This window comes from Cherax quadricarinatus, chromosome 87 (assembly GCF_038502225.1).
Source record: "Cherax quadricarinatus isolate ZL_2023a chromosome 87, ASM3850222v1, whole genome shotgun sequence".
Taxonomy (NCBI): Eukaryota; Metazoa; Arthropoda; class Malacostraca; order Decapoda; family Parastacidae; genus Cherax; species Cherax quadricarinatus.
Window position 1 is genome coordinate 11,209,471 of NC_091378.1, and position 23,463 is coordinate 11,232,933.

Sequence of the window (23,463 nt, forward strand, 5' to 3'; positions counted from 1 at the left end):
TAATTTCCTCACAAACAGAACACAAAGAGTAGTAGTCAGCAGAATCAAGTCCGAGGCAGCTACGGTGAAAAGCTCTGTTCCACAAGGCACAGTACTCGCTCCCATCTTGTTTCTCATCCTCATATCTGACATAGACAAGGATGTCAGCCACAGCACCGTGTCTTCCTTTGCAGATGACACCCGAATCTGCATGACAGTGTCTTCCATTGCAGACACTGCAAGGCTCCAGGCGGACATCAACCAAATCTTTGAGTGGGCTGCAGAAAACAATATGAAGTTCAACGATGAGAAATTTCAATTACTCTGATATGGTAAACACGAGGAAATTAAATCTTCATCAGAGTACAAAACAAATTCTGGCCACAAAATAGAGCGAAACACCAACGTCAAAGACCTGGGAGTGATCATGTCGGAGGATCTCACCTTCAAGGACCATAACATTGTATCAATCGCAGCTGCTAGAAAAATGACAGGATGGATAATGAGAACCTTCAAAACTAGGGATGCCAAGCCCATGATGACACTCTTCAGGTCACTTGTTCTATCTAGGCTGGAATATTGCTGCACACTAACAGCACCTTTCAAGGCAGGTGAAATTGCTGACCTAGAAAATGTACAGAGAACCTTCATGGCGCGCATAACGGAGATAAAACACCTCAATTACTGGGAGCGCTTGAAGTTCCTGAACCTGTACTTCCTGGAACGCAGGAGGGAGATACATGATTATATACACCTGGAAAATCCTAGAGGGACTAGTACCAAACTTGCACAGGAAAATCACTCACAACGAAAGCAAAAGACTCGGCAGACGATGCAACATCCCCCCAATGAAAAGCAGGGGTGTCACTAGCACGTTAAGAGACCATAAAATAAGTGTAAGGGGCCCGAGACTGTTCGACTGCCTCCCAGCATACATAAGGGAGATTACCAATAGACCCCTGGCAGTCTTCAAGCTATCACTGGACAAGCACCTAAAGTCGGTACCTGACCAGCCGGGCTGTGGCTTGTACGTTGGTTTGCGTGCAGCCAGCAGTAACAGCCTGGTTGATCAGGCTCTGATCCACCAGGAGGCCTGGTCACAGACCGGGCCGTGGGGGCGTTGACCCCCGGAACTCTCTCCAGGTAAACTCCAGGCAAGTAACATGGCTGAATACTAACAAGGACTGGCCAGGCGCGTCAGGCATCGAGTGTATTCTAACAAACAGTTATGTAATGTTTTTAATAAAATCTCCAAAATTTTAAGGAAAGAAGGAATATTTGGAAACATTACTTGCATTTGCAATCTGATACCCAATCTTTCATTGCCTATTTTTTTTGTTACCCTAATCACTTTCCTCTTGTATTCACTTTTCCTTTCCTCCTCTTACACACCCTTTCAGATTCGTCCACCAAGATTTGCAATTTCTTTTCAGAAATTCCCAAAAGCACTGTCATCAGCAAAAAACCATTTGTGACAACTCTCACTTTGTGTTGGATTCTTTATCTTCCAATCCCACACCTCTGCCCAACACTCCTATAAATACATTAAACAACCATGGTGACATCACACATCCTTGTCTAAGGTCTACTTTTCCTGAGAAATACTCTCCCTCTCGCCTACATACTCTAACCTGAGCCTCACTAAGTTAAAACTCTTAACTGCTTTCATTAACCTACCATCTATTCCACACACTTGCAACATCTACCACATTACTTCCCTATCCACCCTATCATATGACTTTTCCAAATCCATAAATGTAACAAAGACTTCTTTACCCTTATCTAAATACTTTATTCCGAAACGTTTCGCCTACACAGTAGGCTTCTTCAGTCGAATACAGAAAGTAGGCAGGAACAGTAGAGATGTGAAGACGATGTAATCAGTCCATCACCCTTGAAGTCGTAGAATTTGAGGTTGTCAGTCCCTCGGCCTGGAGAAGTTCAGTTCCATAGTCAGGAACTAACTTCTATGACTATGACTATGACTTCTATGACTATGGAACTGAACTTCTCCAGGCCGAGGGACTGACAACCTCAAATTCTACGACTTCAAGGGTGATGGACTGATTACATCGTCTTCACATCTCTACTGTTCCTGCCTACTTTCTGTATTCGACTGAAGAAGCCTACTGTGTAGGCGAAACGTTTCGGAATAAAGATGTCTAACTGTTGCATATGTGTCATACCTAACAACCTGTCGGTATTGTATACCATTTTGATGTTCATCTTGTCAGACACTGCAACACATGGCCTCTTGGTACAGAAAACGCCTTAGACAACCCTTTCAAGTGAGAACTGTTGGATCTGAGAGGGACCTGACCTCTCAGTGGCTACATTCTCACTACTACTACTACTCTGCACCTCTCCTTCCGACAGTATTTAAGTCTCCGCACTGTCGCTTGATCTTCAGATAGTTCCTGACTATGGAACTGAACTTCTCCAGGCTGAGGGACTGACAACCTCAAATTCTACGACTTCAAGGGTGATGGACTGATTACATCGTCTTCACATCTCTACTGTTCCTGCCTACTTTCTGTATTCGACTGAAGAAGCCTACTCTGTAGGCGAAACGTTTCGGAATAAAGTTGCCTAACTGTTGCCTATGTGTCTTACCTACCAACCTGTCGGTATTGTATACTATTTTGATGTTTATCTAAATACTGTTTACTTTAATGCTTCAATGTTTACACATCACCTACCCTACACAACTCTACACCTATACACCTCACCAGGCATACTCAAAAGGCTTATTACCTTATAATTATTACACTATCTTATGTCCCCTTGCCTTTATATAAAGGAACTATACATGCTCTCTGCCAAATTATTGAATAAAAGCACCAACCACTCCAAAAGTATATCTCCCCCCCACCTGCTTTTAACATTTTTGTTTTGATCCCATCAATCCCAACTGTTTCATTCCATTTCATCTTACCCACAGCCTCACTCACTTCCCGCACACTCACATCTAGCTCTTCCTCGCTCCTAAAGGATGTTATACCTCCCTACCCAATGCTCGAAATCACAGCTTCTCCTTCTTCATTAACATTCAACAGTTCCTCAAAATATTCCCTCCATCTTCCCAATACCTCCAACTGCCCATCTCAAAACTCTCCTCTTCTGTTTTTAGTTGTCAGATATATTTGTTCCCTAGGCTCTCTCAGCTTATTAATTGCACTCCAAACATTTTCTTATTCTCAGCAAAATTTGTTGACAACACTTCACCCACTCTCTCATTTGCTCTATCTTTATATTCTGTTACTACTGCTTTCTCTCTCCATATACTCCTACCTCCTTATATCACTTTCTTTTTATCACTTTTTACTTCATTATTCCAAAACTCACTCTTCCCCCCCCCCTCCTCCGCACCCACTCTCATATCTTACCTTAGCCGCCACCTCCTTTAGTTACTAAATTTTCACCGGTCTCTTAATCATTGATGGCATTCTTTTGATACATCTCTTGCCCCTCCATAAACATTCATATCCGTAAGTCTATCCGTCAATTGTTCATAAACTACTACATAATCCAACAAACTAGCGTCACTACGCCCTGTGTCATATCGCATATACTTATTTATCCTCTTTTACTTAAAAATGTGCATTACCTATTACCAAACCTCTTTCCATACGTATGTCAGTCATAGGACCCCCAATGGAAATAAGTCACTCTGACTTTTTTGGGTTATCCCAGGTTCTCTACACACATGCTGCAATGTATGAGAATCTATGTAACTGTATTTATGTATACCTGACTAAACTTACAGGCTTCCCTTTTATCATCTACCCCAGGCACCCATGACGAGGCCTCAATAAGGAATTTCACAGCAGACCTAGAGACTGTTGACTGGCCTACAGAATTCTCCAATGCCAATGGTATTGACGATTGGACAGACATTTTTCTTAACAAAATACTTGGACTACACAACAAACATTGTCCTATAAAAACGAAACATTTCACGATTAAACGGCTCGGTTGCCCATTGCTAACCAGCAGCATTCTGAAATCCATTGATAAGAAACACCAATATGAGAAGCAATATAGACAGGGCTTAATACACAAAGATATTCTTAAACAATATTCATCAGTTCTCACCAAATTAATAAAGAAAGCCAAACAACTGTACTACTCCAGCAGATTCACTGACACAAGAGGAGATATAAAAAAGACCTGAAAAACACTTTACCAGATTCTGGGGACCCACAAACTGAAAAAAACAAGAATATTGTTCTAACTGAACCTCATGAAACGCCACTGAATCTCACTGATACAGCTAACAAGATAAACGACGACTTCTCAAACATAGGATCTAATCCCGCCAGTAAAATCCCACATACCAATGCCCGTGCTGGGGACTACCTTGATGGGAATTTCCCAAATTCCTTCTATCTTGTACCAACTGAGTCCACGGAAGTCACAGCGATCATAAAGTCACTTAAAAATAACTCGGGGGAATCTGTCTCACGTCCCACCATTATTGTACAAGCGAGCGGCCCATGTCCTTTCGCATGCTATTACATTACTTTTTAACAAGTCACTAGAAACTAGCACTTTCCCGACACTACTCAAGACAGCAAGGGTTACACCAATACATAAAGGTGGTGACCCTACAGACGTAAACAACTATAGGCCAATATCAAACTTACCATTGCTATCCAATATCTTCGAGAAACTCGTGCACAGGAGACTATATTCATTTATAACGTCACAAAACATACTCAACCCTTGCCAATTTGGATTCAGGAAAAATAAAAGCACTGATGATGCAATTATAAAAATGCTAGACCTGCTTTACACAGCATTGGAAAATAAGGAATATCCGCTAGGAATTTTTATTTACCTAAGAAAAGCGTTTGACACAGACCACGGCATCCTACTTCACAAACTTGACCACTATGGTATAAGAGGCCATGCGCTTGCATATTTTAAATCCTACCTTTCTAATAGGTATCAGTATGTCACCATTAAAGACACAGCCTCATCAATACGGCCACTTGATACTGGAGTTCCGCAGGGAAGTGTCCTTGGACCCCTGCTCTTCCTCATTTACATCAATGATCTTCCAAACATATCCCAACACCTAAAACCCATTCTCTTTGCTGACGACACGGCTTATGTCATCTCCCACCCTAATCTTGCCACCCTCAACACCATTGTTAACGAGGAGCTGCTCAAAATATCGACTTGGATGACAGCCAATAAACTTACACTTAACACTGGCAAAACCTACTATATTATGTTTGGTAGCAGAGCAGGTGTTGCGCAACTTAACATTAAGATCGACAACACTCTAATTGCCAGACATAATGAGGGCAAATTCCTTGGCCTATACCTCGACAACAACCTAAATTTCAGCACCCATATCCAACACATAACAAAAAAAAAGTATCCAAAACGGTGGGGATCCTCTCCAAGATACGATACGACGTGCTGCAAACTGCACTTCTCACACTATATCATTCACTTGTATATCCATACCTCACCTATGCTATCTGTGCTTGGGGTTCAACTGCAGCAACACACCTAAAGCCAATAATAACCCAACAAAAAGCTGCAGTAAGAATAATCACTAAATCCCATCCCTGGCAACACCCCCCCCCCACTCTTCAAAGATCTAAACTTACTCCCTGTTCAGTACATCCACACTTACTACTGTGCAATCTATATCTACAGGACCTTAAATTTCAATATTAACCTTGACCCAAAACGCTTTCTTGATAGTTGTGACAGGATCCACAGGCATAACACCAGACAAAAACATCTCTATGGTATTCCCTGTGTTAGATTAAACCTTTACAAAAATTCAATGTATTTCAAAGGACCTAAAATCTGGAACACCCTACCTGAAAACTCTAGAACTGCAGACTCATTCATCACTTTCAAAACTACAATTAGAAAACATCTTAACTCCCTGATACACCCCGACAACTAACTACACGATAACCACCTGGTGGTTGACAATTACACTCACTCACCCACTGACTATAAACCCAGAAATACTAATCTTAATCTTAAAATAATAAATCCTAACTAGTCATAAGTTTGCCTATGATACTCCAATACAGACACTTTGTATTGTGCCAAAACAAAAGCATTCACATTGCTAAACTCACAAATTATGTTGTAGTCAGTTAGCCTTAATACCATAATCTGTAAGGATTTAATGTTAAGAATTAATCTAAGTCTGCTCGAAATGCCTAGCCATGCTAGGTGTCCTAGTGGCCCCCTCTGTAATTAGTATTTTATAACATGTAAACCACACAAAACCCAAAACCTGTAAACCCCACAGTATAACCCTTATAGAGAATAAACTTGAATACTACACCGCTGACAACGGTTTCTCCCACTTATCATTTAGGTCCACTACCACAATTACTCTCTCACTTGACATCTCCGAAAATATCTCTCTCTCTCTCTCTCTCTCTCTCTCTCTCTCTCTCTCTCTCTCTCTCTCTCTCTCTCTCTCTCTCTCTCTCTCTCTCTCACTCACTCAGTGATGACCTGTACTTAGCTCTGTGAAGATCTGTCCAGTGTGTTCTCCGTGAATCTGCACAAGATGTCCTCTCTTGAGCAACTCTGCCAGCAGCTAAAAGAGGAGCTTAGGATTGCTAAGCTTGAAATACGGCGACTGACGGAGGAAAACAAGAGGATTCGAACTAGTCCTCCTGTTGTGAGTCCTCAGGTCAAGAGAGGAACCTGGTCAGTGGCCGGCCAACATGGAACGAAGCTCAAAATCAAGAAGACTGTTAGAGTGGCGGAAACAACGAAGATCCAGAAGACTGCTGTGGAGACTTCCAACCCATTTTCGGTGTTACCAGACGAATGTGTGTTGTCTACTGGAAACGTCGCTATGAGTACCTAGGAATCATTGGTAGAGGAGAGTGAGTCGACATCCCTTAAAACACCAACGAAGACCATCGAAAACGTCTCTACGAACATTGTTTTAGTTGGGGACAGTCATTTTGGGGCATTTTGTCTTAGAGACAGGAAGAGGAGGCAGAGGGTATGTTTTCCTGAGGCTGGGATGAGGGATATTGTTAGCCGTCTGGACGACATCAAGAAAGGTAATGGGAGCAATCCTATTATCTGCCTCAGTTCGGGAGGCAACGATGTTGCCGGACGTAGGAGTGAAGACCTGATTAGCAGGTATAGGACAGCAATAGAGATAATTAGGAAGAAAGGTGGGAACCCTGTGATCTGTGGCATTTTGCCCAGGAGAGGAGCTGGAAATGAATGGTTCTCCAGGGAAATTGGTGTCAACTGCTGGCTGGACAAACACTGTAAGGAAAATACAGTGACATTCATAGACAACTGGGACCTCTTCTATGGCAGAAATGACATGTATGCCAGGGATGGGGTTCACTTATCTAGGTCTGGGGTAGGAGCACTGGCCAACGCAGTGGAGGGAGCTGTTAGGTCTTTTAATCAGAAATAGATAGTGGTATGGGTATTTGTGGAAAATCAAGGTATTCTGAGTGTACCGACAGTGTGAGTTTTAAGGATACCAGTTATAGGAAGAATGAAGAATTATTGGTGAACATAGGAAAGCCAGTGGCATTAGGTGGTAAGGAGAGTAACAGGCAAAGTGGAGGAACAGCAATCAGCAGGAAGAAAAAAGAGAAGGGAGGGTTTCTGAAAATGTATTATACTAACAGTCGTATTGCGAGAAATAAGATGGACGAATTGAGATTATGTAAAGTAAAAGGACACAAGTGCAACTAATGTGACATTTATTGTGGCAACGTTTCGCTCTCCAGGAGCTTTATCAAGCCATTACAAACAATACATGGACACAGAGGGTATATAAAGGCTCAGAGTGAGGTGAATACTAGTGAGGTACCATTCCGATGTTCACTAGTGGTAGTAGTAGTAGTAGTAGTGGTAGTGACAAAAGCAATTAATTCGTACATGAGTAAAAGGATATAAAAGCTATTACTTGGGTAACATAAAAATAGGTTGGACAAATATAAACTGGAATGAGGCAGGTTGTTTCAGTGTTCACTCTCTGTGCTTTGTGTAGTATAACAGGAGAGACTATGTGATGGCAGGGTTTACTGTTTTCAGGAGGATTCTTGCTAAGACTTCGGAGATGGTGAAGCTGCCGTTTTTTTGTTTAATTGTATTCGAAACACTTCTATTCCAGTCAAGATACCAAGACCAAAAGAGGCATCATCATCGGGTTTTTCCTAAGAGCATACCGAATTTGTAGTCCTGAGTTTCTTGACGAGGAATGTACTTACATTCACCAAACATTCACTGAGTTACAATTTCCTTCTTTTTTCATCAAAGACTGCAAGAAAAGAGCTCTTCAGATCATCAATTCTCCACGCATCAACACCGCTCCCAACAAAGTTATAATTCTTCCCAACAGCCAGGTTGCACTAAACGTCTCAAAAGTACTTTCACAAGCTAACACCAGAGTCGCCATCGCTTCTACCACTTCAATAAAGGATCTAACCAGGACAAAACCCAAGCACCACGAACCAGTCAATGCAGGAGTTTACACTATACCCTGTGGAGGCTGTGACAAGATCTACGTAGGTGAAACAGCAAGAAACCTCGACACCCGCCTCAATGAACACATATACGCATGTAGGAACGACAACTTAAACAACGCCTGTGTACAACACCGAAATTCCACCAATCATCTTATGAAATTCAGAGACGCCCAATTAGTGATAAAAGAAACTAATTTCCGCACACGCAAATGCCTTGAATCAGCACTGATCGCTGTTTCGAATACAATTAAACAAAACAACGGCAGCTTCACCATCTCCGAAGTCTTAGCAAGAATCCTCCTGAAAACAGTAAACCCTGCCATCACATAGTCTCTCCTGTTATACTACACAAAGCACAGAGAGTGAACACTGAAACAACCTGCCTCATTCCAGTTTATATTTGTCCAACCTATTTTTATGTTACCCAAGTAATAGCTTTTATATCCTTTTACTCATGTACGAATTAATTGCTTTTGTCACTACCACTACTACTACTACTACTACTACTACCACTACCACTAGTGAACATCGGAATGGTACCTCACTAGTATTCACCTCACTCTGAGCCTTTATATACCCTCTGTGTCCATGTATTGTTTGTAATGGCTTGATAAAGCTCCTGGAGAGCGAAACGTTGCCACAATAAATGTCACATTAGTTGCACTTGTGTCCTTTTACTTTACATATTGTCGGTAATTCTACCAACTTTATTACACGAATTGAGATTAGTTGCAAGTGCGGGTAACATTGATGTTTTTGCCATAACTGAGACGTGGTTTAATATGAAAAATAGGTACATGCCTGCTGAATGTCACATTCAGGGTTTTAAATTGTTCCAAGTAGACAGAAATATCGGAAAGGGGGGTGGGGTAGCACTCTATATCCGAGATCATTTAAATTGTTGCATAAAAACTGGTATAAAGTCCGAAACACATACTGAGTCTGTTTGGGTAGAATTTTCAAAGGGGCATAAAAAAATTATTTTAGGTGTGATATACCGTCCCCCAAACTTGGATAGAGACCAAGGAAGACTACTGTGGGAGGAAATTGTTAAGGCCACAAGGCACGACAAGGTAATTCTAGGAGCCTTTAACTTTACTCAGATTGACTGGAATTTTTTGACAGGGAATTTATAATCTAAAAATTTTTTAGAAGTAGTGCACGATTGTTTTTTGAAGCAGTTTGTGACAGAACCTACAAGGGGTAATAACCTGCTTGACTTGGTTCTGGCAAACAAGGAATCACTTGTTAATTTAGAAATTTCAGAGGAACTTGGCATAAGTGACCACAAATCAATTACCTTTAGCATTGAATGGAAGTTTGATAGTAGGGATAACTCAGTAACAGTCCCAGATTTTCGCTTAGCAGATTACAATGGGCTTAGAGAACACTTATCATCTGGTTGGTAGATAAGACACATAGGCAACATTTAGTCAACTTTATTCCGAAACGTTTCGCCTACACAGTAGGCTTCCTCAGTCGAGTACAGAAAGTAGGCAGGAGCAGTAGAGATGTGAAGACGATGTAATCAGTCCATCACCCTTAAAGTCGTAGATTTGAGGTTGTCAGTCCCTCAGCCTGGAGAAGTTCTGTTCCAAAGTCTGGAACTAACTGAAGATCAAGCGACACTGTTGAGACTTAAATACTGTCGGAAAGAGAGGTGCAGAGTAGTAGTAGTGAGATTGCAGCCATTGAGAGGTCATGTCCCTCTCAGAACAAACGGTTCTCACTTGAAGAAGTTGTCCAAGGTGTTTTCTGTTCTGTACCAAGATGCCATTGTGTTTGCAGTGTCTGACAGAGTGAATATCAAATGGTATGCAATACCGACAGGATGGTTGTTAAGACCTCAATTGTAGGCAAGCCTGACCTCAATTGTAGGCAAGCCTGACCTCAATTGTAGGCAAGTTGCTAGAGTCAATTATAGCTGAGATTATAAGAAGCCATCTCGATAAGCATAGCTTGATTAATGATACTCAGCATGGATTCACAAGAGGCCGGTCTTGTCTAACTAATTTATTAACTTTCTTCAGTAAAGCTTTTGAGGCTGTTGACCACGATAAAGAATTTGATATTGTTTACTTAGATTTTAGTAAGGCATTTGATAGAGTTCCGCACCAAAGACTGTTGAAGAAAGTAGCAGCTCATGGCATTGGGGGAAGGGTGCTCTCGTGGATCGAATCATGGCTCACAGACAGGAAGCAGTGTCCATAAATGGGGTTAAGTCCGAGTGGGGATCAGTAACAAGTGGCGTTCCACAGGGATCAGTCTTGGGCCCGTTGTTGTTTATAATATATATCAATGATCTTGATGAAGGAATTGCTAGTGATATGAGCAAATTCGCCGATGAAACGAAGATAGGTAGGATAATTGATTCAAACGTAGATGTTAGGGAACTTCAGGAGGATTTAGACAAACTCTACTCCTGGTCAGAAAAGTGGCAGATGCAGTTCAATGTAGATAAATGCAAGGTTCTGAAGCTCGGGAGTGTCCATAACCCTAGCACTTATAAGTTAAATAATGTAGAACTTAGCCATACAGATTGCGAAAAGGACTTGGGGGTTATGGTAAGCAGCAACCTTAAACCAAGACAGCAATGCCTAAACGTACGTAATAAGGCAAATAGATTACTGGGATTTATATCAAGAATTGTAAGCAACAGAAGTCCAGAGGTCATACTGCAGCTTTATACATCATTAGTAAGGCCCAGAAGAAGGTAAACATGTGGCATTTCTGCAGAGGTCAAACACTATTAACCAGTACACTGGTGTCAATTGTCGGCCGACAACATTGCAGCGAAAATGCGTAACATTTATTGACACCGGGGGACCTTTCATGGCAGAAATGACATGGGCGTCAGGGGATGTTCACTTCAGCCTAGGAGGTGGGAAAGAGCCAAGCTGTCAGTAGTGGGCTGAAGAATTTTTTTAAACTAGAATAGTTAGTACAGCATGAAAACTGTGAGTCTAGGTAAATATTAGGAGAACTAGTAATAGGCAAAACAGTGAGATATTGAGCCAGCAGTCACTGACAATGATAGTACAGAATATGAACAGAAAGAGCAGAAAGTAAGAGACAGGAGGTCATTAAATATTTATTTATATAGCATTTGAGTGCTAGAATAAGATGGGACGAGTTGAGACTAGTTAGTGCAGGTAACATAGATGATTTGTTATTGAGACGGTTTATTCTCAAAGTCAGAGCAGAATTGCCCACATCTGTTACCTTAAATTGTTCAGCAGAGCAGAGGCAGTAGCGTGGCATTGCATGCTGAGATCGTTGAACTTCAGAGTAAAAACGGGTATTCGAAGTAACACATACAGAGCTCGTGCTGATAGAATTCAGATGCACATGAAAATTATTTCAGGTGTGACATAAGTCGTCTCAAGTTCTAGATAGGACCAGGGATATGAGTAAATGTTAGTTTATTACAAGCACGATAATGGTAATTCTAGGAGACTTCACGAAGTCACATGATTGGAATTTTCTGACTGGGAATTTTAGAATTGCTAATGATTTTCAGAAGCAGTCTCAGGGGATTGCCTATTGAAAGAGCAGACAGAATTTGGCTGCTGGGCATTAGCCTGCTGATTAGTTCTGGCAAACACGATCCTTGTTAATACCTAGTACCAGAGAATTGGTGCATGCATCATTAAACACATGTAGACTGAATGGAAGCATGATGTAGGGGACAACTCAGAACAGTCCCCAGATTTTGCCCAGCAGAGTTACTGCTTAGCAACACTTATCATCTGTTGACGGGGCACGAAGAGAGCTATCATTACATTAAAGTTTTCTGAACACAATGGCATGCCAAAGTTTCAAAACAATCAAGCTTATCTCTCATATGAGGCTCAGACTGTAGCCGACCCAAAAATGAAGACATAGCGAGCTGAGCCCATTAGGGCAAGAAAAGTAATTATAGTGCACAAAAGAGCAGGTCATCTATGAATCAGCATATTATTATAAGAGACACAAAGGATAAGAAAAGGGGGTGACTATGAACAGCTGCAGGCATTCAGTTCACCCCGTGGCCTTTTCCAGGTTCAGAACAGTCAGAGACAAGATATGTCCTTTAAAATAATTCATGGGCATCTTTACCGACAAAAGAGAATGAAATGTGTCTCCATTTTAAATAATTATTTTCCTCGGTTTTTACATTATGTTACACCATAATATTCGGTAATTAATTTTTATATGGATTTAGTTACAAATTATGCAATATCTGTTGTCACTAGTGAAATGAAAGGCAGCGACAGATTAAACCGAAAGCAAAAGAATAATGGGAAGTCTGATGAGTTTTTCGCGTTCAGCGGCAAAAATTTAGTTCGTGAAGACACCATCATTTTTAATTTATCTCTTCAGCCCAGGTGCAGCGTCGATATGCAGCATGGCCATCGCAATTCCTATTTTTAAACAGGGGGACAAAACAAGGCCAAGTCAATTGTCGTCTGTCAGCCTGACTACCGTAGGCAAATTGAGCCAGAGTCAATTATACGAGATTAGTAAGAGTCATCGAGCTAAGCATAAAGCTTGACACGATACTACATGATTCACAAGAGGTTTGTCTTGTTCAACTAATTTGGTTGAACTTCAGTAAAGCGAGCCGTTGACCACGATGAAGAATAATTCTGATATTGTTTACTTGTATTTAAAAAGCATTTGAGTACCAAGATCAAAGACTGCCGCGAATACGCAGCCAGACCGGTACTGCGATCGAATTCATCACGGTATCAGGAAGCAAAGAAAGCGTCTACAAATGGGTTAAATTCGAGTGTATTCAGTAACAAGTGGTGCTCACAGGGGACGTCTTGGGCCCGTTGTTGTTTATAATATATCAATGATCTGGATGAGCGAATTTCTACTAGTGACGAGCACGCTGCCGATGACACGAAAGATAGGCAGATAATTGATTCAAACGATGTTGGAATCTCAGAGATTTAGACAGTCTCTAGCTTGGTTTAGGAGATGCAGTTTCATCAGATAGTCGCAGCCTCTGAAGCTGGGAGTGTCCAATCTCAGCACTTATAAGTTAATAATGTAGAACTTGACCATGTTATGACAGTAGTGAGATTGGGGTTAGTGGTAAGCAATGTTAAACTGGGTACAGTACGCCCAAGCGCAGCTGCACATGCAAATAGATTACTGATTTATATCAGTTAGTGTAAGTTAACAGAGTGTTCAGAGAAACATATTTGCAAAGTGACATATCATTAGTAAAGGCCTCACCCAGATTATGCAGCTCACCTCTGGTCACATATTACAGAATGGACATAAATTCGTTAGAAACATTCAGCGTACCATGACTAAATTAATACACAGAACATAAGAATACAAGAAAGGAGGAACACTGAGCAGGTCTGTTGGCCCATACCAGGCAAGGTCCTTGGCAATTCATCCCACTAACAAACATTTGACCAACCCAATTTTCAATGCTACCCAAGAAATAAGCCTGATGCAAGTCCCACCAAATCCAACCCTCCCACTCATGTACTTATCCAACTCTAAATTTGAAACTACCCAAAGTCCTAGCCTCAATAACCCAACTAGGTAGACTGTTCCACTCATCAACTACCCTATTTCCAAACCAATACTTTCCCTATGTCCTTTCTAAATCTAAACTTATCTAATTTAAATCCATTACTGCGGGTTTCTCTGAGAGATATCCTCAAGACCTTGTTAATATCCCCCCTTTATTAGTACTCATCTTCCACTTATACACTTCGATCAGGTCTCCCCTCATTCTTCGTCTAACAAGTGAATGTAACTTAAGAGTCTTCAATCTTTCTTCATAAGGAAGATTTCTAATGCTATGTATTAATTTAGTCATCCTACGCTGAATGTTTTCTAACGAATTTATGTCCATTCTGTAATATGGAGACCAGAATTGAGCTGCATAATCTAGGTGAGGCCTTACTAATGATGTATAAAGCTGCAGTATGACCTCTGGACTTCTGTTGCTTACACTTCTTGATATAAATCCCAGTAATCTATTTGCCTTATTACGTACGCTTAGGCATTGCTGTCTTGGTTTAAGGTTGCTGCTCACCATAACCCCCAAGTCCTTTTCGCAATCTGTATGGCTAAGTTCTACATTATTTAACTTATAAGTGCTAGGGTTATGGACACTTCCGAGCTTCAGAACCTTGCATTTATCTACATTGAACTGCATCTGCCACTTTTCTGACCAAGAGTAGAGTTTGTCTAAATCCTCCTGAAGTTCCCTAACATCTACGTTTGAATCAATTATCCTACCTATCTTCGTGTCATCGGCGAATTTGCTCATATCACTAGTAATTCCTTCATCAAGATCATTGATATATATTATAAACAACAACGGGCCCAAGACTGATCCCTGTGGAACGCCACTTGTTACTGATCCCCACTCGGATTTAATCCCATTTATGGACACTCTCTGCTTCCTGTCTGTGAGCCATGATTCGATCCACGAGAGCACCCGTCCCCCAATGCCATGAGCTGCTACTTTCTTCAACAGTCTTTGGTGCGGAACTCTATCAAATGCCTTACTAAAATCTAAGTAAATAATATCAAATTCTTTATCGTGGTCAACAGCCTCAAAAGCTTTACTGAAAAAAGTTAATAAATTAGTTAGACAAGACCAGCCTCTTGTGAATCCATGCTGAGTATCATTAATCAAGCTATGCTTATCGAGATGGCTTCTTATAATTTGAGCTATAATTGACTCTAGTAATTTGCCTACAATTGAGGTCAGGCTTATTGGGCGGTAATTTGACGGTAACGACTTGTCCCCTGTTTTAAAAATAGGAATTACATTAGCCATCTTCCACATATCAGACACTACACCTGTTTGAAGAGATAAATTAAAAATATTAGTTAATGGTTCACAGACTTCCATTTTGCATTCCTTTAGAACCCTTGAAAAAACCTCATCAGGACCCGGTGACTTATTTTGCTTCAGTCGGTCTATCTGCTTCACAACCATTTCACTAGTGACTATGATGTTACATAATTTATCTTCTTCTGGCCCACTATAAAAATTAATTACCGGAACACTACTAGTGTCTTCCTGTGTAAAAACCGAGAGAAAATAATTATTTAAAATCGAGCACATTTCATTCTCTTTGTCAGTAAGATGCCCATAGTTATTTTTAAGGGGACCTATCTTATCTCTGACTTTTGTTCTATATACCTGGAAAAAACTTTTTGGGTTAGTTTTAGAATCCCTAGCAACTTTAATTTCATAGTCCCTTTTAGCTTTTCTTATCCCGTTTTTAATGTCCCTCTTAGTGTCAATATACTGATTCATAAGATGACCCTCGCCTCTTTTGATACGCCTATAAATTCCTTTCTTATGCCCTAGTAGATATTTCAGCCTATTGTTCATCCATTTTGGGTCATTTCTATTTGATCTAATTTCCTTATAAGGGATAAACGTTGTTTGAGCAGCATGTATTGTGTTCAGAAAACTGTCATATTGATAGCTCTCTTCGTTACCCCAGTCAACAGATGATAAGTGTTCTCTAAGCCCATCGTAATCTGCTAAGCGAAAATCTGGGACTGTTACTGAGTTATCCCTACTATCATACTTCCATTCAATTCTAAATGTAATTGATTTGTGGTCGCTAGCACCCAGTTCCTCTGAGACTTCTAAATTATTAACAAGGGATTCATTGTTTGCCAGAACTAAGTCAAGCAGGTTATTACCCCTTGTAGGTTCTGTCACAAACTGCTTCAGAAAACAATCCTGAACTACTTCTAAGAAGTCGTATGATTCTAAATTCCCAGTCAAGAAATTCCAATCAATATGACTAAAGTTAAAGTCTCCTAGAATTACTACATTATCGTGCCTTGTGGCCCTAACAATTTCCTCCCATAGTAGTCTTCCCTGGTCCCTATCTAAATTTGGGGGACGGTATATCACACCTAAAGTTAATTTTTCATGCCCCTCTGAAAATTCTATCCAAACAGACTCTGTATGTGTTACTTCAGACTTAATACCCGTTTTAATGCAACAGTTCAAGCGATCTCGGACATACAATGCCACCCCACCCCCCTTCCCGATACTTCTATCTACTTGGAACAATTTGAAACCCTGAATGTGACATTCTGCAGGCATGTCCCGACTTTTTGAATTAAACCACGTCTCAGTAATGGCAAATACATCTATGTTACCTGCACTAGCAACCAGTCTCAACTCGTCCATCTTATTCCTAGCACTGCGACTATTTGTGTAATATATACTTAAGGACCCTCCTTTCTCTTTATCATTCCTGCTCCTTTCTGTTATTCCACTAAACCTATTACTGTCCTTGTCAATTAGTGCCACTGGCCTTCCGATATCCACCTCATTTTGCCTATTACTAGTTCTCCTAGTACTCATATTACTACCCTGAGACTTCACAGTTTTCCCGCAGAAACCCATACCACTAACTATTCCTAGTTTAAAGACCTAACAGCTCCCTCCACTGCGTTGGCCAGTGCTCCCACCCCACACCTAGACAAGTGAACCCCATCCCTGGCATACATGTCATTTCTGCCATAGAAGAGGTCCCAGTTGTCAATGAATGTTACCGCATTTTCCTTACAGTATTTGTCCAGCCAGCAATTGACACCAATTGCTCTGGACAACCATTCATTTCCAACTCCTCTCCTTGGCAAAATGCCACATATGACAGGTTTCCCACCCTTCTTCCTAATTATCTCTATTGCTGACCTATACCTGCTAATCAGGTCCTCACTCCTACGTCTGCCAACATCGTTGCCTCCAGCACTGAGACAGATAATAGGATTGCTCCCATTACCTCTCATGATGTCATCCAGACGGCTAACAATATCCTTCATCCCAGCCCCAGGAAAACACACTCTCTGCCTCCTACTCCTATCCTTCAAACAGAATGCCCTATCCATGTACCTAATCTGACTATCCCCAACAACAACAATGTTTTTACCTTCCTTGGCGTCGTCCGTAGTGATGCTCCGAGTAGTCGACTCACATTCGCCAGGTAGCATTACACCACTTGTAGAATTCGTCATGACGTTCTCTATGGTCTTCGTTGGGGTTTCTAGGGATGTCTCACTCACGTCTGCCAATGCTTCCTTGGTGCTCGTTGTGGCATTCCCAGTAGAACACTCACATTCGTCTGGTAGCACCGAGAATGAGTTGGAAGTTTCCACGGCAGTCTTCTGGCTGGTTTCTCGTTGTTTCTGCCTCTCCAACCGTTTTCTTAATCTTCAGCTTGGTTCCATGTTGCCCGACCACTGACCAAGCTCCCCTCTTAACCTGGGGACTCACAACAGGAGGATTACTACGAATCCTCTTGTTCTCCTCCGTTAATCGCCGTATCTCCAGTTTAGCAACTCTGAGTTCTTCTCTCAGCTGCTGGTAAAGCTGCTCAAGAGAGGGCATCCTGGTTCAGATTCACAGAGAGCACACAAACAGGTCTTCACAAAGCTAAGTACACGTCACCACTCAAGTACACGTCACCACGTGTACTTGAGTCCAGAAGTAACAGAAGTCCAAAAGTTATTTTACAGCTCTATACATCACTAGTGAGGCCTCATTTAGATTATGCTGCTCAGTTTTGGTCCCCTTACTACAGGATGGACATAGACTCATTAGAGAACATACAGAGAAGAATGACTAGAATGATTTACTGTGTAAGGAACCTCCCGTATGAAGATAGACTTAAAGCCTTAAATCTCCACTCTCTGGAGAGGCGTAGAATGAGGGGTGATATCATTGAAGTGTATAAGTGGATGACGGGCATAAACAAGGGAGACATTAATAAAGTACTGAGGGTGTCGAACCAGGTAAGAACCAGGAATAATGGATTTAAGTTGGATAAATTTAGATTTAGAAAGGACATAGGTAAGTACTGGTTTTCTAACAGAGTTGTAGATGCGTGGAACAGTCTTCCCAGTGGGGTGATAGAGGCTAGGACCTTGGGTAGCTTTAAGAAGAGACTGGACAAATATATGAGTGGGAGGGGCTGGGTTTGATTGGTGTTGGGGGGTGCGGGAGTTGTTTCTTGAGTAGCTTTAGGTAGATGTCGTTTTGATAAGGACCTGCCTCGTATGGGCCAGTAGGCCTTCTGCAGTGTTCCTACATTCTTATGTTCTTATGATAGACAGGACAAGCTTCCACCCTCTGCAGGGGTATACATAATCCCTTGTAATGACTGCAACAAGTTATACGTTGGCGAAACATCAAGGGACCTCCAAACACGTATTTCAGAACACCAATACGCAAGCAGGTCTGACGACACAAGGAATGCCTGCGTACAACACCGTAATTCACACAACCACTTGATAAACTACAGAAACTCAAGACTTATCGCCACAGAAGGCAACACTCAATACCGAAGAATCCTGGAATCATCACTTATTTCTATATCCGACAACTTCAACCAGAATAGTTGAACCACTTGCCAAGAAGCTTCTTCATCGCTATCCCACATAAGAACACTGTAGAAGGTCTGCTCACAAACTTGTCCAATCTCCTTTCCATGCTACCCATGATTTTAGACTCTAGAACCCCACTCGGTACATCATCAGATGCAGCATTCTCCACCTGACCTCAGCACTCTGAACCTGACTATAAATACTCGCGTTCCTTCCACCCCAGGTAGTTCCGTTTTGTGTGGAAAAAGACACGTTTCGCCACGAGTGACTGAAGAAGCCACTCGTGGCGAAACGTTTCCTTTAATAAATGTCCTGAACTGTACATAAGTGTCTTTTTCCACATCTTGTCGGTATCACCATACCATTTCCTCAGTTCCGTTTTGTGACTTGAAAAAGCCCACTGTGTGGGCGAAACGTAGTCAATAAAGGATCACATTATACTGCATTTGTGTTTATATTTCCATTGTGTCGGTATTTTATACCATTTATTTCCACCTAGTTGGGTTATTGAGGCTAGGACTTTGGGTAGTTTCAAATTTAGGTTGGATAAGTACATGAGTGGGAGGGGTTGGATTTGAGTGGGACTTGCACATCAGAGCTTATTTCTTGGGTAGCATTGAAAATTGGGTTGGTCAAATGTTTGTTAGTGGGATGAATTGTAAAGGACCTGCCTAGTATGGGCCAACAGGCCTGCTGCAGTGTTCCTCCTTATGTTCTTATGTGGTCAGTCCATCAATCTTGAATAGAATACGGCATACGTGCGGAGAACGAGCTTATAAACCGTTGGCAGGAGAGGTGCAGCAGTCATAGGTGGTGTCACATTTGTTCAATGTGGAAGTTCTTCAAGATTCTCCTTTGTATGGACTGATGAAGCCACTGTGTGGCGAAACGTTTCCTCAATAAAGATACCCAAGAGTTGCACATGTCTAATTTATCAACATGCCGGTTCTCTGAACCATTCATCTACAAACCTGTCAGACTGCAACTTCTTGGGATCTTAATACTTGGGAATTCTTCGCTTGCCTAATTCTTGAGCACGACCTACGTCAACATTGAACAAATGTGACACCACCTATGACAGCTGCACCTCTCCTGCCAACGGTTTATAAGCTCGTTCTCCGCACGTATGCCGTATTCTATTCAAAATTGGACTGACCACATCGACTCAAGGTTGAGGGACTGATTACCTCATTCTCCTCCTGTTCTTCAAGATTCTCCTTTGTATGGACTGATGAAGCCACTGTGTGGCGAAACGTTTCCTCAATAAAGATACCTAAGAGTTACACATGTCTAATTTATCAACCTTTCATAGGACGACCCCTGCCACGAGAATCCTCACAACATGAAACAAGCCTAGTTGGCTAGGCTCGTGTTTGTATGGTTGAAGGCTTAGTTGTTAAGGTGACATGTACATCGTGCGACTTTTTGAGGGGGGACAATGTGTCGTGGGATCGTATCTTGGCCTGCCACCTAGTTGAGGTTGCAGGGGTCGAGTCCGAGCTCCTGGCCCCGCCTCTTCACTGATCGCTACTAGGTCACTCTCCCTGAACCGTGAGCTTTATCATACCTCTGCTTAAAGCTATGTATGGATCCTGCCTCCACTACATCGTTTCCCAAACTATTCCACTTACTGACTACTCTGTGGCTGAAGAAATACTTCCTAACATCCCTGTGATTCATCTGTGTCTTCAACTTCCAACTGTGTCCCCTTGTTACTGTGTCCAGTCTCTGGAACCTCCTGTCTTTGTCCACCTTGTCAATTCCTCTCAGTATTTTGTATTGTGGCATGCAAAAAGTACGTAATGTTTATTCGGCGCATGTACACACCCTCATTTACAGGCTATCTCCCCCAACCAGCGAACCAGGTTGCTGAGAGTTGATGGGGCCCCGTCGTTCAACTAGTGACCAGGTTCCAGCCAATAAGATGATGGTTTTGGCAATCGCAGAGGTTATGTGGGTACCACTCGCCTGTCTGCCCTTGTCATTTCCATTCTAGAGCTGGTTGAAGCACGGTCTGCTATCTTTTGGCTTCTATTTCTGCCTTGCTTACCGTGGAGTGCACTATACTTATCACTGTACATAGTGTACATATTGCTGTTCTAAATTGGTGAAGGATAATATAAGTCTAAACTTTTTCTGCTGTGTTTATTTTGCTCCCTTTACACCCAGGATAACAGGCCATTTGGAATCCTGGGTTGTAATATGTATGTTGCTATCATGTCCTCCCTATCTCTCCTGTCCTCCAGTGTCGTCAGGTTGATTTCCCTTAACCTCTCCTCGTAGGACATGCCTCTTAGCTCTGGGACTGGTCTGGGACTAGTGTGTGTGTGTGTGTGTGTGTGTGTGTGTGTGTGCGCGCGCGCGTTGTGCTGAATAGGCAAAACTTTCGATTTTCGCTTAAATAGCAACACTCTTTATGCCTGATAGGGTAGGCGAAAATTTGTGTATGCAATAATTTTGTAAAAATCATTCTGAATCTTACAAGAAAAATATATTTCATTGTGTTTACCTGAAGTTTACCTGGAGAGAGTTCCGGGGGTCAACGCCCCCGCGGCCCGGTCTGTGACCAGGCCTCCTGGTGGATCAGAGCCTGATCAACCAGCCTGTTACTGCTGGCTGCACGCAAACCAACGTACGAGCCACAGCCCGGCTGGTCAGGAACTGACTTTAGGTGCTTGTCCAGTGCCAGCTTGAAGACTGCCAGGGGTCTGTTGGTAATCCCCCTTATGTATGCTGGGAGGCAGTTGAACAGTCTCGGGCCCCTGACACTTATTGTATGGCCTCTTAACGTGTTAGTGACACCCCTGCTTTTCATGTTGCATCGTCTGCCAAGTCTTTTGCTTTCGTAGTGAGTGATTTTCGTGTGCGAGTTCGGTACTAGTCCCTCTAGGATTTTCCAGGTGTATATAATCATGTATCTCTCCCGCCTGCGTTCCAGGGAATACAGGTTTAGGAACCTCAAGCGCTCCCAATAATTGAGGTGTTTTATCTCCGTTATGCGCGCCATGAAGGTTCTCTGTACATTTTCTAGGTCAGCAATTTCACCTGCCTTGAAAGGTGCTGTTAGTGTGCAGCAATATTCCAGCCTAGATAAAACAAGTGACATGAAGAGTGTCATCAGGGGCTTGGCATCCCTAGTTTTGAAGGTTCTCAATATCCATCCTGTCATTTTTCTAGCAGATGTGATTGATACAATGTTATGGTCCTGAAGGTGAGATCCTCCGACATGATCACTCCCAGGTCTTTGACGTTGGTGTTTCGCTCTATTTTGTGGCCAGAATTTGTTTTGTACTCTGATGAAGATTTAATTTCCTCGTGTTTACCATATCTGAGTAATTGAAATTTCTCATCGTTGAATTTCATATTGTTTTCTGCAGCCCACTGAAAGATTTGGTTTATGTCCGCCTGGAGCCTTGCAGTGTCTGCAATGGAAGACACTCTCATGCAGATTCGGGTGTCATCTGGAAAGAAAGACACCGTGCTGTGGCTGACATCCTTGTCTATATCAGATATGAGGATGAGGAACAAGATGTGTTCGTTTATTATTAAATTATTGTAAAATATATTTAGGTTGGGTAAGTTTCCTAAGATTCTTTTGGTACAAAATCATTTTTTTTATATTAACATGAAAAATATATTTTTAAATGTATATGAGAAAATTTTAGAAAGGACTTAATTTTAAATGAGTTCTTGCTAATTTGACCAGTAAATTTGATTTTTCTGTCGATACGATAGATTAAAACATCTAGGAATGGTAGTGTTGTCTATTTCATGCTGTGTTGTGAACTTAATGGAAGGTACCAGACCACTGAGTCTAGGCAGGAACTCGTCTGTGTTGTGATCACTAGACCAAAGACAAAGAACATTATCTACACATCTAAATCACCTAGCAATATTTATTAAAATATCTTTCAAGAGTCTAGTCTCATTGAATTCCACATACAGGTCGCTGAGTAACGTGCTGAGGGGATTTCCCATGGCCATGCCTTGTTTTTGAGCATAATGCTTATCTTCAAACACCAACTTGAAATCAGGAACACACTTTAATCGGTTCAATAATCAAATGGGGTAGTTCAAACAGTTTTCCATTTCCTCTTCAAGGTACGTAAACAAGTCAGGGACAAGGACTTTGGTAAACAGGGCTGGGAAATCAAATTCATAAGTAGAGACGGTATATCAGGAAAGTTTTCTTGGTAAGGGAGAACCAACATATTCTGGGTTAAATAGGATTGTCATTTATTGAATTGTAAAATATATTTCTAGCATTTTTAAAGGATTTATCAATTAAGTATATTGGGTATTTTAGATCATTAGAAATATTTATGAAATATCTAATGATCTAAAATACTCAAAATATTTAATTGATAATACATTGAAATGCATTTTACAATCCAATAAAGGATAATCATATTCAACCAAGAATATCTTTGTTTTCCCCTACCGTGAAAACTTTATTGATATACTTTTTCTACTTATGAATTTAAAAGCTTTTAAAAACTGGCAAGACAATATGTGAATGACTAATGCTATCCTTTTTTGAGTCACCGTTCCTTAAGAAAAATAGCCCTCGACAAGGAAGAAGCCATGAGACCGGGGGAAGCTCCAT

At 41.5% G+C, this 23,463-nt stretch overlaps 1 protein-coding gene across 1 annotated transcript in view; it reads right to left on the reverse strand.

Annotated features, from left to right (window-relative positions):
* Nucleotides 1-23,463, reverse strand: part of LOC128703824 (dynein axonemal intermediate chain 1-like) — a 110,397-nt gene that overhangs the window by 58,321 nt on the left and 28,613 nt on the right. The window lies entirely within an intron of this gene.